This window comes from Castor canadensis, chromosome 2, assembly GCF_047511655.1.
Source record: "Castor canadensis chromosome 2, mCasCan1.hap1v2, whole genome shotgun sequence".
In the NCBI taxonomy this organism is placed as follows: Eukaryota; Metazoa; Chordata; class Mammalia; order Rodentia; family Castoridae; genus Castor; species Castor canadensis.
In genome coordinates, this window is record NC_133387.1 from 72327 (window position 1) to 87714 (window position 15388).

The following is a 15388-nucleotide window of genomic DNA, read 5'->3' on the forward strand; positions in this document are numbered from 1 at the left end:
AAAACCTAAACGACAGGGTCCAGGAAGCTTCTAGGTTAGTGAACATACAGGGGTCCTGGCACAGTGGTATGCCGACATAATGGTGTGCCCAGGGAGAGCAAGGAAACACCATGTCACACCACCATAAACTGTCCCTATGCGTCTCTTCTGTCCAGCTATTTCTGAGTCAAATCCTTTGTAATAAGCCAGTCACAGTAAGTAAAGTTCTTTCCTGAGTTCTGTGAGCTGTTGTAGAAAATTATTGAACCTGAGAGAGTTTGTGAGAACTGGCTGGGAAATGTGGGTAAGTGGGACACTCCACGTGCTTCTGAGGTGGGGACAGTTCTGAATCCTTAGCCTGTGAGGTCTGATGCTAACTCAGATATTGTCAGCATGAAACTGAACTATAGGACACCCAGCTGGGATCCATACACCTAGAGAATTGGTTGGTAATATGTAAACACCCACACATCTGGTTTCAAAAGTGGTGTGAGCAGAAACAGGTCAGAGCTGGTTTGTTTTGACAGGACTGATGTATTGAGGACAAAGAGCACAGTGGGAATTTTTTGATTTTATATTTGCTTATGCTCTATTTCATCCATAAGAAAGAAACACTAGGCTGACATCAAAGACTGTGTCCCACTGAACCAGTCTGAATACACAAATGCACACACCTAGCATACCTACCAGCCTCAACGTGTGTTAGGGTCACCCTTCACCTCTGGGTCACAACTTTCCTGTCATATTTCAGTAATTCCCAGTAACACAGCTGCAGCTCTCTGAAGTCCACATCAACAAACAGGCTACAGTTTTTAAGCTAACATGCTGTATTTATTATAGTGTTTATATAAGTGTGTTTCTTAATAATATAATACATATAAAGTCATTAGTGGTTTTACTGGATTTCATCACTTTCTGGTGTCACTGATGAAGTTTTTGAACCCTGTGGTTCTTATTGTGCAATTTTGCAAAGTGCAGTGATTTGTAGGAAGACATGTCCCTTCGTAGCAGAACTGTCCTTGAAAAGGCTCGGGAAGGACTGGGAGTTGAGATGTGCAGAGAGCAGGATCCGAGGCTGGTGTCAGCATCCAGCTGAACTGGAAGTGACGTAGACCCTGAAGAGCTGTCTAATGCAAGGCTGGTTGTTGAGGCTTCACCTTGTCTTATCCTGAGCAGAGATGTCAGCCTATGTGTGCAGTGGGCAGATGCGATGAAGATCTTTGTTTTAATGAGATGTTTATTCTGTAGTATTCTGAAGAAGAGATGGCTTATGGAGGCCAGTCCTCCTCAAACTCTCAGCAACAGACAGGGAAGGATAGAGAGAAGACAAACCCCACATTCCTGGCATGGAGATTGTGCACGTTGTGTTGTTTGTATTGTTTGTTTTTTCGTGAATGACCTGTAGAAAAAAGGAATAGAAATATGGGTAGTGGGAAGTTCCAACATAGATTCAGACGTGCCCTGTTTTTGTGTTCATGGTGAGCACATGAGAAAAAGACCAGGAGTAGATGGCCACAAAGATCTTTCTCAGATGTTTTGAATCTCAGGTTTTATGACTACTTTTTTGAGAAAAGAGGTACATGCCTCTATCAGCCTGTCAGCAGGCTTCTTGGTTTATGAATCCAACTGACACATCTGCAGTAAGGAAATAAAATACCCACAAATTAATAGAAAGAAGTATTCCTAATCTTCAGTCAGTGAGCTTTGAAATTAAAGTTTTCAGTTTCCTCATGGAGCTGGTAAATGCTGAAAAATTCAGAGAAAGACTTTTCAGATTAGGTGAAATGGGAAATGACAACTTCTCATACAAAGAAAAGTTGGAAGAGGGTTGGTATTTGCTTCCTAGCACCTCTTTGCCAGATCCACACTAGGATTCACAGATACTAGAAACAGGCTCTAAGTCACTAGAGTGAGAGGCCCTCCCTCTATTCCAACCCAGGAATAAGCAGGTGTCGCTTTTCCCTCTGTAGGTCCCTTCAGGGGTAAAAATACAGGATTCCAGATTGAAATAGAAATCTGTCATCTGAGAAGAGCACATTAAAGTGATTCTTTATTAATTTAAAGTCACTTATACAAAAGTTCATGGTCAAATAACTGAAAATGAAGTTAGAGACAAAGAAAGCATAAAAAGCAAAGGTAACTCTTCTATTCAGATATAACCAGTTAAATTTTTGGATATAATGTTATATGGACTTAAATCATTCTTTTAACCTAATACTGTGTATTTGTTCATTTATCCTGAAAATTATCTTTGTAAAAGTCAGCTAAATATTCAGTCATAAATTAGATTTTAGATTGTCTTTATTTTGATTTTACTACTTAAAACATTTAATTTTTCACTGTTTAAGACATTTGAAAAGTCAATGTACATATTTCTGATAATTTCCTAAAGTAGAATTATTGGACCATGGATAAACTACTTCAATGTCCACTGGTTCTGCCAACCTGAATATATACTTCTCTGTACCCTCCCATGTATTTGATGTTATATGGACTTTATGCTTGATTTTCTAGGTAAAAATGTGGGTTGGTGGACATACAGGTGTGGCTCTGTGATTACCATGATATTGATTATATGCTTATTGTGCAATTTTTCATCTTTTGCTTTAATTGCCTGTTTAGTGTTTCTTAGCCATGAGTGTGGGAACATTCACACTCACCCCAGGCTTGCCTAAGTAATCAGTTCTCATTGAGAGTAACTTGTCTTATCTCCCAAGTGTTTGGGGCTTATGAAATTGCTTAAAAATGACTTATAATTTAAAATTTGTATATATACAGCAGTTTTAAAATATTATGTAATAAAATTTATCAGTCTTTTGTTTGTGACTTTTCCTCTTTTGGAAAGACTTTCTATGTTCTGAGAATATTTATATTTACTCATCCTTAAATATATTTAGAATTTACTTTGTTTTATAATGAGAAAGAAAAATAGCTTTCTTTCCATGTCAACCAGTCATAACTTGTTGTATGATTTACGTCACTGACAAAATTGGAGACTTTCCTCAACATCCTTTTTAAAAACTGCAATGCCCATCTGCCTCCCCTACTTGATTTTCTAGTAATGCACTTACTACATTCCAATACACTTTTTTTAACTTTAAAAAATTGATATTTTCCTCTAATCTTTCTAAAGGAAAGGATGTATTTGAAGATCTTCCCTTGTGTGGAAGCCAGACTGCAAACACTAGGAAAAACAGCTATTTTCTCAAATGCCTAATTTTCAACAGAAGGTCAAAAGACATACAAAGTAACAGGAAGATATGGCCCTTGATATAAGGAACAAAACAAATCACCAGAAACCTTTTATGAGAAACACAGGAACAGTGCTTACTAAAGACTTCAAAACAAACTACCCTAAATCTGCTCAAAACATCTAAAGGAGAAGAGGAGGAAAAGAGAGCGGCTGACATCTCATAGGAGGAAATGACTTGGGAACAATCCCAAGTTTGAAGAAAGAAATAGACACATACAAATCCAAGCAGTTCAGTGAACACCAAGTAGGATAAATCCAAAGAGACCCACTAAGATACGTGGAGAAACAGGGAGAAGCTTGGAAACACTGGGAAAGCGTGATTTGTTGTGTTCATCAATGCATTTCTTAGCAGAATAATATTTAAAGTGCTGAAAGAAAATCACCTGGCAATTCACAATCTTATATCTGGAGAAACTGTTCTTTAAAAATGAGGGAGAAATTAAGACATTCCCAGATAAATGAGAACCAAGGGCCTTCATTATCATGAACCCTTCCTTACAAGAAGTTCCAAAGCAAATGTTTCGATTTGAAATGAAAGGACACTAGACAGTTACTTAAAGCCACATGACAATGCAAAATTCTCCATTAAAAGTAAATACATAGCAGATAAAAAAAACAGTATTATCATACTTTTGGTAGGAGTGGCACTTTTTGTTCTTCCACAGAATTTTAAAGGATGAGTGTAAAAATAATAAATTCATGTTATTAGACACAGTATAAATATATAATTTGCAACATCAGTAACAAAAGAGGGTGGAAATGTAAGGGAATTGAGTTTTATATGTGTTTCAGGATGTTGTCAGTTAAAAGTAGAATTTAGAACTTCAGTGTATAATATGTAATCTCCATGGTAACCTCAAAGAAAATATTTATAGAATACACACAAAAAAAATGAGGTGGAAATAAAAATGTGTGCTTATTTACTACAAAAATAAGCACAAAAGGAAGGGAATAATGGAGATAACCAGAGACAAAAATTGAAAGCCATATAGAAAACAAATAAGTAAAAATAACAAAATGTAAGTCCTTCCCTATCAGTAAATACTTTGAATGCAAATGAATTATGCTCCCCAAACAACAGACAGATGAACAGAATAAATTTTAAAAAACAAAACCCAATGATAATGCTGTCTGAAGAGTCTTGCTCCAGAACTGAGAACACACATAGGTCAAAAGTGAAAGAAAGAAAAAACACATTCCATTCAAACAGTGAGCAAAAGAGACACTTGGCTATACTGGCAACTAGTTCTTTACTTCTGAGCTAAATATTCAGTACACTGAGCTATGTGCTATAGTTGAATCACAAAATAATATAACTCATTATAACTTCATGGCAAATTTTGTTCTTAGATGGTATAAATCCTTTAGAACTCTTGTTTAATTTTCTTATCTTCCAAACATATTTTGAAACTGTTTTGTCAAGTTTTCCAAAATCCCAATTTGAATTTTGACCAAAACCATATTAAAAACTTTTGATACATTTGGGGGAACCTGACATCTTTACTAAGGCATGCCATCCAAGAGTGTAGTATATGTGTATCTCCATTTAGTCTTATAAAGGTTTTGGTATCTGACAGAACAAGTCTATAAAAGTGTCTTGACTTTTATTTTCCATAAATATTTTAGCATTAGACTGGCAACTTACACAAACACACACACACACACACACAGGGTACTGCATTGACTATGTAGGTCAATTTTGAGAGAACTGACATGCTATGGAGTCTTACATCCCGTTAGTATGGCATTGTATGTCTCAATTTATTTAAATATCCTATGATGTTTTGAACAACAGTTTATATTTTTCTATAATGTACTTGAGTGTCTTCTGTTAGATTTAATTCTTGGTTCTTTGTATTTTTATGCCCTTGTAAAATGAATATTTCGTTTTTCTAAAAATTCCCATTTGGTGCTGGTATGTAGCAATACAAATGATTTTTTGTGTATTAGTTCTGTATCCAGGAACCCCATGCTTCTTAATTCTAACAATACTATGGATGTTTTTGGTCTTTTCTACTGAGACAACTCACATGATCCATGAATAATGATGCTTTACTTCCTTTCCAAATATACATTTTTATTTCCTTTTCTTATTTATTGTTTTTGTCAAGTCCTCGATTACAATTGTGAGCTAAATGTGTAGTAGCAGAAACACATAGCTCATTCCTAGTCTTAAAGGGAACTCAGATATTTGCATACTACTATCTATGATGTTTGGTTTTTTTGGAAAATTTCTCCTTATGAGGTTATTTTCTCTTCCTGTTTTTTTGGGATTTTTAAGTCATAGATGTCATTTTTATTAGTTTCCTTTTTGGAGCCTAATGACAAAATTATATGCTTTTTCTCCCTTAATCTCTATTAAACCAAACTTGTATTGAGTCAAATTAATGTGATCATGGTATCTTATCCTTTGTATGTTACTGATTATTTTTTGCTTTTAAAAAGAAATTTTGCATTGGTATTAATGATCATCCTATAATTTTCATAAGAAAAGGGCTTAGCACCACAGTGGCTTTCTGAAGCTAGTAGGTAGGTATGGTTTCACTGCAATGACTGGTGGTCTGAGGCCCTCAGGTCACAGAGTGATGTGCTCTGACTTCACTAGTTCCAGTGGCAATCTGACACCTGCTCCACAGCCTTTTCATGCAGTCATAAACTGCAATCGCATGGAATAAATTTCTCATTGAAGACATGACTTTGGTAGGTGAGTTATTGTGTCAATAGACCATTAGATGGAAATGAGAATTACAAGAACCATGAGGAGGATAGCTGTTTCTCACCACAACTGAGAATCTAAATAAGTAAAGTGACAAGTTCACAATTTATAACATTAGTTAGCCTCAGTGTCACCAGCTTTCCTCTGTGAAACTTAGATGTGATCCTGAGAGGTAGAACTGGAAATTTTGTGCCACTTAGCCACATACCCACTTTCTTTTTGTGAGACTAGTCATTTCTGGAGACCCTATGAGGGCAAAGGTCTCCTTATATGGAATAATTCTTCTCAAGTCATATCCTTCTTGGCTTCCAGACTAATAACTGGAATCAGCTCTCAGTATGTTTTAGGAGCATGTACACAGACAAAAACAAGGGAAAAGAGTTTATATTCCAAAAGGATGGCAACTGTTTTCAAGAGCTTATTAGAGATATTTTTAATTGCTTAAAAAAGGAGTGATATAATAAATCCCCATCAATCCACTCTACAGATAAAATAATTACCCTCTCTTAGCCACCCTTGTTTTGTTTATACATCAACCCATTCCCCAATTATTTGCAAATCCCACATCATCTCCAAATAATTCACCATGCATTGCTGAAAGATGGGAAACTATTTTAAAAGCAATTCAATTACCATGGTCTCATCTAAAATAATAAATCATTCCGCAGTGTTGTAAATTTAGTCATTTCCCACATTTTCTTGATTTTCATAAATGTTGAAGTAATTTGTTTGAATTAGAATCATTCAATGCCCATGCATTGCAATTGTCTTTCTTTTCATAGACTTTTCAATTTTTGGCTGAAGAAACGGGGTAATTTCTTCTACAGCATCTCCTGTGAATTAGGGATCAATCTAGCAGGGTGATCAAACCCAAAGTTGACTTTTTCACATGTTTTAGGGGAAATAGAATGTCTGCTTGTCTCTGGTTTTTTGTAATGTTGGAAGTAATTGATGAACTTTGCCTTATCATTGTTATTTTTTCTTCTTCAGATATCAACTGGAATATTCTATAGAGACTTCCTCTCAAAGTATTGGTAAGCCTGAGTCATTGTTCATACAAAAAAGTAAGAAAATCACACAAACTTTTCCACTTAAAGTTCCACAAACTTTTTGAAACTTACCAGTTTTCAAAATTATGAATTGGTTATTGTGTTAGTTAGCTTCAGTCACTGTAAGAACTACCTAAAAAAACAACTTAAGGAGGAGGAAGTTATTTCGGTTCACGGTTTCAGGGGCTTTGTTTGGTCCATGGTGGGCTGGTTGCACTGCTTTGTGCCTGAGCTGAGGCAGAGATCATGGCAGAGCAAAGCAGCTCACAACATGGCAGATAGGAAGCAGAAGACTGGACATGAAGGGACCTGTGATGAGTTTTATCTTTCTAGGGCATGCCCCCAATAGTCTGCTTCCTCCAACTATACCCCACTTCCTAACAATTCCACCACCTCCCAATAATGACATCATATTATGAATCCATCAGTGGATTAGTCCATTGATGAAGTCAGAGCCTTCCTGATCCAATCATTGGGAAGTGAATGGATCCAGTGATTGGATCCACCATCTAGGAACCAAGTCTTCAATACAGGAGACTTTGGGAACACTTCAATTCCAAACCATAACAGTAATCTAGCATCTTCCAAAGGTGACACTTAGACATTATTATTTTAAGAATATATTTAAACATACTGAGGAATCTTATTGGTTGTTGCTATTATTCTTTGTGCTCAATCCTCCTTGATACTCAATGGAAGCTTCCTCTGTGGGGTTCTGCACCAGTGTGGCACATCCTCAGTAGGTTTGTAGATTCCTTACATTTTGCTGTGAAAGATAGGTTTCAGTTATGCCTTTTAAACTTTGTGACTCAAACCTGAAATCATTCTCTGAAAAGCCTGGTTCCCTTAAGAGGGAAATAGGAGTTAGAAGCCGTAATCCAGTCACCAAGGGAGTGAATTGCTGCTGTGCTAATCCTTGTCCTGAAGCTTTTTCAGTGCAAGTGTACACCTTGCCCATGTAGATAACACATGAGCTCCTGTTGATGGTCTCAGTTTAAATTCAGAAATACAGTAATTTGGATATCTTCTCTGGAATTTGTCTATTTTTATTTTTACCTTTCGCAATGACATAGTATGATTAATCATTTTTATAACTCATCATGAGAGGTTATATGCACATAGGAGGTTGAGCAATATTCTCAATAATTTTGTTTCTGTAAACAGTTGGATATTGTAGTTCTTTTGATCTTGGAGTATATCTCTATAGTAATATACAACCAAATTATTATGTTTTACAGGAACTTTGAAGTAGTTCCTGTGTAGTTTGTCACAATGCAATTGATACTTACTTTCTTTTGATATTGATTTTTAGGCACTGATTTTTATTTATTTATTTTGTTGCAGTACAGGGAATTGAACCAGAGCCTTGCACATGACAGACAAATGCTCTACTGCTTGAGCTGTGCTCATGGCCCTTTTGTTTTTATTTTCATTTCTGAAACAGAGTTTCACCACCTTTTACCCAGGCTGGCCTTGAACTCTTGATCCTCTTTCTTCTACCTCCAAGTGGCTAGAATTACAGGAGTGAATTTCTCATTTAAAATAATCTAAAAATAATATGTGGTTCTAGAGTCTAATCAAGAAATGAAACACATTAAGAGAAACCTGCCTCTAATTTATAGCTCCATCTCCTTCTACCTGTTTTCTTCTTCCCCTCTATTGTTAATTATCTTTTCAAAGTTTTCCATTATTGCTTTTTTTCTAAAAATGTTATCAAATGCAGTTATAGATTTGTATCCTTCTCCTTTTTCTTAGATAGATGGAAGTCTACATACACACTCATTTCCCCTGCTTTTTTTCACTTAAATATTAAATTATTCAACTGGAAAATTAAAATGTATATATGTTCCAGAGATGATGGCTGTATATAAAGCTATTTGCCATTCTTCTTACACTTATTGTCTTCATTGAGCAGTACACTGTACATACCTGGTAAATACTTAACAAATGAATTAATCTGAGGTACAGAGATGAGGCAAGGCACCTGGCAGACCTCCAGATGAGTCCAGAGCAGATCTGTTGGCATCATATCCTGTCCTCTAGCAAACTGGGTTCTTACTCACCATCACTGCTTACTCTGTCCAGAAAGGCAAAATAATTAGGGTTAGGAAGTGTTGATGTTTCTTTACTTCAAACTTTATAAACATCTTTTCAGCAAATAAATCCAGATAGAATCAATATTTAAAAGCTCTCAGACTATTAAGCATACTTAGCAAGGGAAACGGGAACAGGCTGTTATGGTAGATAATCACAAACCCTATTCTAACTACTGAACAGCAGAGCGGTGCAGGCATCAGGCTCCAAATGGGCTCTCTTGTGTATGTAAGAATCAGCTTAGGTCAGGTCTTTTCTGTCAAAGAATTTAATCATTAATAACCACCTCACTAACTCGCTTCCCATACACTCGCTTCATGGACTTCACTTAATACGATAAAAGTTTCTATTAAGAACAAAGGGTTGTTATCCTCAGCTGGGCCAGAGCAAGAATTCTGCTAGATGCCCTGGTTCAGTGGTGATAACCAAAAACAGTCATTGCTTCCCCGAACTTTTAAACTTCTTTCTTCCCAAGCCCTCCTCCAAACCTGGCCCCTTTCTAATTAGCCAACCATGAAGACTGTGAGCCCCAAACCTGCCTAATCCAGGGGCAGGAGCAGAACAGCATGGTGTCAGATAAAACCCCTGTGGACTCCCCGCCCAGACTTTCTGGTGTGCACCTTCTGCAGAAGAAAGTTTTGCCTGACCTATTGACTTCTGAGTAGTGTCGTATCTCTCGTGACACCCCAATATCTTAAAGATATTTCTAACATGTAATATAAACAAAACCATGTGATTTTCACTTGTAAGATGACTTGAAAACTGTTACTGAGGCAGGCTAAACATAGGAAAAGATGCCTGGAACTCTTCAGACCCCATGTAACTTGTTCGCAGCACATTTCATGCTAAACTCCTTATCTCAGCCCAGTGCTACCCTTTGTTGTTGTAAATTGTGAGTCAAGAAGCCTTGGGGTTTAACCAAATTAACCCCCCACCATCATTACTTACTCATTGTCTATCACCATGCTTCCTTAATATTCAACACCTCACAGTACAGTGTGATATATTACATTCACATATAGATGGGTTGTTTCAATATTTTTCATCCTATAATATTGTTTTTATCCCTCCCTCCTCTCGTAGTTTCCCCGGGCAGACTCACTAATACAATGTGTGTGTGTGTGTGTGTGTGTGTGTGTGTGTGTGTGTGTGTATAATATATGATCATATTGTTGTGACGATATTGTCAGTTGAGAAACCAAGCTACACTCAGAGAAGTGGAGAGCTCAGATTTTATTTTACGCAGGTGGTCCCAGATGAGCTCACACTCAAAATTTTGGGCCCCCAACAATGAATTCACAGTATTCTTAAAGGGCAGTGCAGGGCATCAGGTTACAAGGAATGTGTTACTTGTTAATAGGTGAGCCAGTGCTATATTAGAGACCTGGGATTGTTTAGACAGGAGCAGCAGGGGATGTCTGCTTTGGAAAGTTTGTTTATAGAAGGAGACAAAGGAAGGTGGAAATGGGCAGTTATCCCTACATGGGGGCTTTTGTCTTGGCCCTGGGCTCACTTTATGGCTTAACTAGCAATTTCTCATGTCCTAGGGCCTGCTTGAGACAATCTTCTTGTTCAATATATGCAGCTCTAGCTTCCACATATGAGGGAAAACATGTGGCCTTTGACTTTTTGAGCCCAGCTTACTTTGCTTAACATGAAGTTCTCCAGTTTCATCCATTTACTTGCAAACAACATAATTTCATTCTTTTTTATGGGTGAATAAAACTGTATTGTGTATATATACCACATTTTCTTAATCCATTCATCAGTTTTAGGGCATCTGGGCTATTTCCAAAGCTTGGCTATTGTAAACAGCACTGCAATAAACATGGGTGTACAAGTGACTCTACCATATTCTGGAGCACATTCATTCAGGTATGTGCCTAAGGGTGGTATCGCTAGATTGTGTGGCAGTTCTGTTAGTCTTTTAGATACCTACATATTGTTTTCCATAGCAGTTGCACTAATGCACATTCCCATCAACAGTGTAGAAGTATTCCTTTTTCCCCACATCCTTGCCAACAAGTACCAAGGCAACCACTCCCCATACACACACTCTCAATATACACTTTAAAAAAATGAAAAGCCAGAGGGAAAAATAGGTCTTTCCCTGGGGGTGGGTACCAATGGGAGGTGGGGAACTTTGTTGGGGGGCACAAGGAAAGGGCGAATGAGGGTGAATATGGTGGATGCATTTTGTATCCATATATGAAAACAGAAGAATTAAAAATGTTGAAATTGTTCTAAGAAGGGGTGAGGGAGGAATTGGGAGAACAATGAAGGAGGTAAATATTGTAAGTATATATGTAAATATGCACAACTATTATATGCTAATAAAATTTTTTTCAAAGCCTTGGATCTCTAAGATAAAAACATGACTATTGATCACACCCCATGCATATGATTAAAATACCTAAGAGCTAGCTTAAGTGCATGCACAGAGTAACTGTCAAGCACCCTAACCCTAACCCACAGGAACCACTCAAAGCTTATCTGTGGCTTGAAACAGGCAGCTGGTTCTCTACTTCCTGCTTCTATCCCAGCTGGCCCACCTGGCCAGATAGGCCACCACAGCATTTTGTGATGCCTTCTCTTCCCTTTAATAAATTCTATTCTCCCTGTTCTGCCTGGATGCTTCCTGCAGGAAACAAAAAAAATTGAGAATCTTTTGATCAGACTACATGAGCCTACAGTGTTACTACTCAGATAAGAAAAAATGATTAATTCGATTTCATAATTGAGTACTGAGCTATTTTAAGGGGAATTTTGTTTTACTTATATGCATGGACTTGAAATAGTTTTGTACTAATGAAAAGTCTATTGTTCAGTTGACTAAGAAAGCAGCTAACCAACCAGGTCAAGCTACACTGAACCTGTTAGTGAGTCTCTGAATTACTCACCTGAATTCACTAAAATTGCATTCACACTCATGACTAAACCCAGAAAAAATGGGTCTTAGTGAACAAATTAACTTTTTATAATAAAATTAGAGCTCATTTTCTGTTACATGATGTCAGGAGAACACTCTTAAAAATGTTCTTTTAAAATCACATTTGCTAGTTTTTTATTTATGAAACTATGGTATGACTGTTTCAAGCTATTGCTCTCACTTTTAATGATTTAAGATACTCTAAAATAATTATGGACTAAACTTTTTAAGACAAAAGATTGTAAAAGTCTGTAAGCAAAGCAAAACAAAATAAAATGCTTTTGTACTAGCAATGTATTTCAGCTAAAGTTAAATTTGCTGCATAACAAATCACCCCAGATTTAGTGTTTGAAACCACAGCCATTCATCTCACATATCCTGTATGTCAGGGATCCATCTGTGACTGAGCTGGCACCTCTGTTTCAAGTCCCTCATAAAATGCTGAAGAGTCCGGGACCCCCTCTTCCTTTTGTCTTATTGTTTTCTTTGGAAGCAAGTCACTAGGTCCACCCCACACTTAAGAGAGGTGTCACCCAGGGACAGATATCAACCATAGTTCATGTGCCACCTGCCCCACTGAACTAAGGACCAATATTCTGGAAATAATGTACCTAAGATTTTAGAATTCTGCAATGTTTCATTTGCCTGCTATGACTTCACTTACCATCTTTGGTTAGCACAACATGGCTGGATATCTTTCTTTCTCAGAAGATCATTATCGAAGTGCTTCTGTCTTTACAACTTGTCACTTCAGACTCTAGCTTTAAACAACTTGATTCCACTGGAAGATGACTCTAATGGTAGAGCACCTGCTTAGCAATCTCAAGGCCCTGAGTTCAAACCCCAGTACTGAGGCAGGCTAGCAAACAGGGAAAATAACTCACAAGGGACTCCCTTCTTTTAAGCAAATACACATCCCGGAGCACAGACCTGAGCCATCTTTAGGGCAATAAATCCCCTCTAAGTTGTATCTGAACAGATGCCTCTGGGTATGACTTGCTTGATCTGTCCACAGTTTAACCTCTCAAGCCAAATCCTCTACTTAGGAACTCATGAATATTGATCCCATCTCATACATACAATTGAAGACCTAAAAATTAGCAAAAGAACATGCACGGAATATCCCAAGTTGTGTGATAAGGCTATGGAAATTAAACCTGCCAGCCACCCTAGCCCATCCCTGAGGACTGCCCAGATTTTTCCTGCCTCCCAACTTACAAATTGATCTTTAAACAAAGAGATCAATGCTTCCATGATGGCAGAGGCCCACTGCTTCCTTTGCAGTGCTTTTCCCTTGCTCTTTCTTTCCTTTCCTTTCAATAAAGTTTTGCTACTGTTTTGCAATTTGTGTTTCTGTCCATTTCTCTGTTCAGTTGACACAAGAACGTAGAATCCTCTGGACTAGTGTCTTAGACAACTCAGCCCGACAATAGTACTGCAAAAAAAAAAAAATCCTATTTTTTTTGAGCTGTGGGTGTGGCTCAAGTGGTAGAACACCTGCCTAGCAAGCACAAACCCCTGAGTTCAAATTTCAATACCACCAAAAAACTTGATGTTCATCCATGCACCCCAGTCATTACCAATCCAAAAAACAGTCTCAGTGTCAAGTATAGGCACACCGCCAGCATCCTTTATTATCTAGAAAGAATTTAAGGTGAGTTGTTTTTACTCTTGTCTGATGTGTATTGTGTATTTTCACATGGTAGATTATAATTTGAAACTGGTCATGAGGAGTTATAATGACTGATGCTTATGAAGTATGTATTATGTTCCCGGTGTTGACCACAGTGTTTTACATAGGTTAAAATATTTGATCCTTGGAGGAAATGGAGGTAAAAGAGGTTAAGTGACCTGCCCCAGCCTTGTCAAGATGAAGTTCAAATGCCCCCTTGGTCATTTTATACATTTGAAAAGGCCATGGAAACAGACTATAGACAGTGCAAAATCAGACAATATATTCAGTTTTATTAAGTTTGGGAACTTAGAAATTAAAAAAAATTTTGTCCTTTGTACTGAAATTTGTGTGGTAGTAGTTGAAATTCCTTTCGGTTCTAAGGCAAAACTAGTCATACCCATAGAGCCAGGCCTGGCCTATGCACACTGCTGTCTAGTGCTAGTCCTGGGCTCTGTGAAATGCCCCTGGAAAGTTCAGTGATTTGCCATTCATTTCAAGAAGAGTTCATATGCTGCTGAGGAAGGGACATGCAGAGAAAGGGAGCATAGGACTCTCTGGCCACTGGAGTCCTCCGTGCTATGCAGGGAGACACTGGCCTCTTCTGAGCACCCAGCTGCCTCCTCACAGCCCAGGGAAGAACTTGTGCATCTTCAGGGAAGTAACGGGAGCAGGCAAAGAGAGTGACATCAAGACGACTTTCTCCTCCACGAAGAAGATTCTGACAAAACCTTGGAATGCTGGAGAAACATCTGTATGGATCTAGTGCAAAAGATTGAGAGTACCGAGAAAGAACACCATTGAGGAAACACATACAAGCAGAATTCTGTGGTGCAGCAAGTCCCCATGCTTTCTCAAGTCCATTCAAATCCTTATTTTCCCAAGAACACGTGACCTTCAGCATGCTCCTTAGGGAGCAAGCAGAAGAAATCCACCAAAGACACTGTAAAACTCCCAATTATAAAAGTATTTTGTAGATAAATCTGAGATTTTGACTCTTTCCCCTCAAGGCATATTGTGCCTTGTCCTGTTGATAAACCTGAATTCACTCTGGAATCTGGCTAAGCAGTGGGGATCACTGTCCTGCATGGCAACTCTGCACAGCAGAGGAAAACATTCTGTAGACACAACATGGAGCCAACTCACAGGGTAGAGGTCCTGTAACAGAGGAGGAGCTGCTGCCTTCTGACCCAAGCCCAGGAGCAGAGGGTGCACAGGCCAATTCTGCACCACAAATCCATCAGCCAGTCCTGAATGCAATCTGCAAATAGTGAGATAAACAGAGCCCAGGAAAATACTTTGGTTGGCTTGGATTATTAAAAAAATTAGATTAAAATATTTATTATTTGGGCTTCTAATTAAAATAGTGAAATTTAAAAATATTTAAAGGTATGATAAAGAAATTGAAGTTATAATCTTTATGTTACTACCATCCAGAGCTAACCACAATTATTATCTGTCATACTGACTTGCAGCTTTGCTTTGTTTTCTCAAAAATTGTCTCATTACTTTTAGACTAAAAAGGATCCCTGGCCCCTTCCTTATCCTATATATGGATACTTCATGTCATGCCCAACATACACATAGATGAAAAATCAGGATCACTTGCTCATACAGTATTTCAAAACTGAGAGCTACTGACTTGAAATTTTCCCAGAATATCAAGTTTTCCTACCTTAAATTTTCTCAGAAGTAT

The 15388-nt window shown here is 37.7% G+C and overlaps 1 long non-coding RNA gene across 2 annotated transcripts in view; it reads right to left on the bottom strand.

Moving 5' to 3' along the window:
- Nucleotides 1-14031: 14031 nt before the first annotated feature.
- The window catches only part of LOC141416919 (uncharacterized), a 35516-nt gene continuing 34159 nt past the window's right edge, over nucleotides 14032-15388 (bottom strand). For both annotated transcript variants that reach the window (XR_012441549.1, XR_012441548.1), the window contains exons 4-5: nucleotides 14839-14953; nucleotides 14032-14454 (exon numbers count right to left, since the gene is read on the bottom strand). This is a non-coding gene — a long non-coding RNA (uncharacterized lncRNA). The remainder of the gene's footprint in view (nucleotides 14455-14838; nucleotides 14954-15388) is intronic.